This window comes from Coenobita brevimanus, chromosome 23 (genome assembly GCF_032717465.1).
Source record: "Coenobita brevimanus isolate Jiangsu-jjx chromosome 23, ASM3271746v2, whole genome shotgun sequence".
NCBI classification, from domain to species: domain Eukaryota; kingdom Metazoa; phylum Arthropoda; class Malacostraca; order Decapoda; family Coenobitidae; genus Coenobita; species Coenobita brevimanus.
The window spans coordinates 22,345,935-22,349,098 of NC_136976.1; the positions used below are offsets into that span (position 1 = coordinate 22,345,935).

The 3,164-nt window shown below is 40.2% G+C and overlaps 1 pseudogene; it reads right to left on the reverse strand.

Annotated features, from left to right (window-relative positions):
• Window positions 1-1,289: 1,289 nt before the first annotated feature.
• LOC145393145 (5S ribosomal RNA) lies at window positions 1,290-1,408 on the reverse strand (annotated as a pseudogene).
• Window positions 1,409-3,164: the final 1,756 nt, after the last annotated feature.

Here is a 3,164-nt window from a genome sequence, read left to right on the forward strand (position 1 = left end):
ATCGGTGGAAAGTGAGCCAGATTTCTTAAGCAGTGCTTTTTGCGACAGTATTCTCTCCCAATTCATTACTTCACGGACAGTAGTCATAAAAATCAGCCCCTTCTTAGTAAAGCAAGGCAAGTTCTTGGTCCTCATGGAAAGAAGCTTCATATTGTCGACAAATGCTTTTGCTATGAAGCACTGAGGAATCCAAGGTCTCTTATTCCCTGCTATTTTCTCAGCCTGTATTCCTCCACCCCGCTAACTCATCCCATTTCTCCAAAACACATAGGCACCCCACCACTCTCCCTCTTGCTGCTGGTAACAAATGATTGCGTAGTATCTGTTCACTCTTTATGTTTGCGGGTTCGTATCTAGATTTAATCGGAGAGTGAAACCAACTATAAACTTTTATGTTGGTTGCCTGGCTTTATAATATACAAGAAAGAATACATTTATTAAACAGCATATATGATTCATGCTATCAGTCAAACCTTCACAGCAGATATTACTACCGTTATATCCATTGGCACAAGCCTTGAGTTGAAGGGATATTTTCGACAAAAATGCATAGTGGTCAACCACTGCTCCCATGAATGCCACGGTACCACATACTCGCGTTGGCTGGAGGAGGGTGGAACGCTATTTCTGCCCGCAGTAGTATGTAGTTTTATTTTCTAAGGGTTCCTCTTATCGACAGTGAGAAGCTTGTATTATAGAATTCTCCTGAAAATAATTAATGACTGAGATGCGGACTTTCAAAAAACACAAGAACCCGAACCAGTACCCTCTCCCAAAGGCAAGTGACTTTTCAAGGCTAGGTTGAGTGCTGATCTTGATTTATTACATGAAGCGAGAGGGGACCTCAGGGACCTAGGTACCCCTACCCCCCTGTTTAACCCTGAGTTTTTCTGGTGACTTTTAAACATGATTAAAGCCATTACGAAACCGAGGCATTTCTGCAAGAGATGAGGATCAAAATCAAAATTAATGAATCAATTAGAAAGCAAAAACATTGTTCTATATACAAAACTCGTGTTAGCCAGAAACTAAAAATTTCCCTAAATGTGTTTTATGAAATGTACAGTTATGGAAATGTGGCGTATTAAATGTGTAGGTATATGTGTGTGGCATAATAAATGTGCAGGTATGTAAATCTGGCAAATTAAATGTGCAGGAATGTTCATCATTCATTCATTGCCAGACGCCATGTATCCCAAACGGGGTGGCCAAGGGCTTAGCGTTAATTGTTTTACAGGGAGGGGCACTAATCCTCCACCAACCCTATTTGACACGTAGGAAGAACGTTATGCCAACAGCATCTGGTGTTCCCAGGCAGTCACCCATCCAAGTACTAACCAGACCCAACGTTCCTTAACTTTGCTGATCGGACGGGAAGCGGTGTACTCAACGTGGTATGGCCATATATATATATATATATATATATATATATATATATATATATATCAATCTGACATATTTAGCAGACGTGGGGTAATCGTTATCTGTAATCGTATTCGATTGTAATCGATTACAGACTTTTGTGTAATCGTAATTGTAATTGACTACAGCAGGTATGCATAGTACCCGAGCTCACAGTAAGCGAATTTCATTGTACGCAAGGACCTATTTTTTATCGAATTGTAATGTATTTTTAATAGTATGTGAATTGAACTCGTAATACGCGAGACAGCAGGGAAAGTGGCTCAAATCCGGAGCTGACAGCAAGAGGGCTGAGAGCAGGAGACCGCAGCAGAACAGCCAGCACCACCAGTGATGGAGAATGGGGACTTGTCGATGATGGAGATCGGCCGGGTAGTGTGTGCCCTAGATAAGTTCAAGGAAGAATTGAAGGACATCGAACACTGTCAGTTGCGATTGGTGGAAGTGATGACTTCACTGGACAGAACCTTCTGCTACTACACAGACAGGCACAACCAGGTTAACAGATGGAAGCAAACCTTCATCACACGTACAGTAAATGTGGCATATTAAAAATGCAGATGTGTAAATGTGGCCTAATACTTGAATGTACAGTACAGGTATGTAAATGTGGCTTATAAAATGTGCAGGTATGTAAATGTGGCCCAATAAATGTTTAAGTATTTTTTTTAATGTAAGAGAGAAGGAACCAAAGGCCAGGAGCCCACAAATTATTCCCTCCAAGAAAAAAAATATATAACAAAGAGCTAACTTCAAGATCCGTTCATATCATTTCGAGATGTAAATGTACTTACTAAAAATGAAAGTATGGAAATTTTGCTCAGGAAATGTATAGATTAAAAGACATGGTAAGCGTTAAAGTAAGTTAAAGTGGCAAACGTATCCCGAAGATAACTAAATATACGTATCATCACTACCGATATTCGCAGGTAGTCTTCTGACTTCCTAAGTAAGTAGGCTACACACACACACACACACACACACACACACACGTATATGTATATTCATGCACATTATCTGCGTGTGTGTGTGTGTGTGTGTGTGTGTGTGTGTGTGTGTGTGTGTGTGTGTGTGTGTCCCACTAGGTGCCATCAGCGTCTCTGTTTCAAGTCTCACCTTGCTCCTTCCCTTGTGGCATCATCCATTCTAAAGATTGGTCCCCTGTAATTACGAGAGATCTACTGCACCTTAAGCCACCATCACAATGAGTAGAAAACGACTAACATGTTAACCGTTTTTGCGAGTTGAATGACCAACAGTCAGTTGGATGCAGCTTGCTAGGAGGTTTGTTGCTGTGATAGTCTCAAATGAGCTAAACATCATTTTTCAACATGTCTTTAACCGTGAATGAAATATTTCATTAGAGCAGGAGGTAAGTTAAAATGAAAGCGGCTCGCAAAGTGGCTAGCATGTTAACCACTGTTGCCCAGTGTGACTCCACCTTTAAACTGGCTAATATCGACAGGCGATAGCAATAATAAAATAAAGTTAGTAGAGCCGTAGTATTGAAGGGATTAGTCATTTTTGTAATTTCATACTTTTTTTTGTGTGCGAGAGTAGACATTTGTTTCCAGACTGGGCTGTAACATGCGGTTGCTTTATTTAGATTGTTTTGTTACTTTATTGGATGGTGTGAGTTTTTCCCTAGTATATTAATTTAAGCCTCGATGTTATTAATAACCTCTGGTTCAGGTTTTTCCTACCACTTCCACGTTTTATGTAAATGATAAGAGCCCACTAGT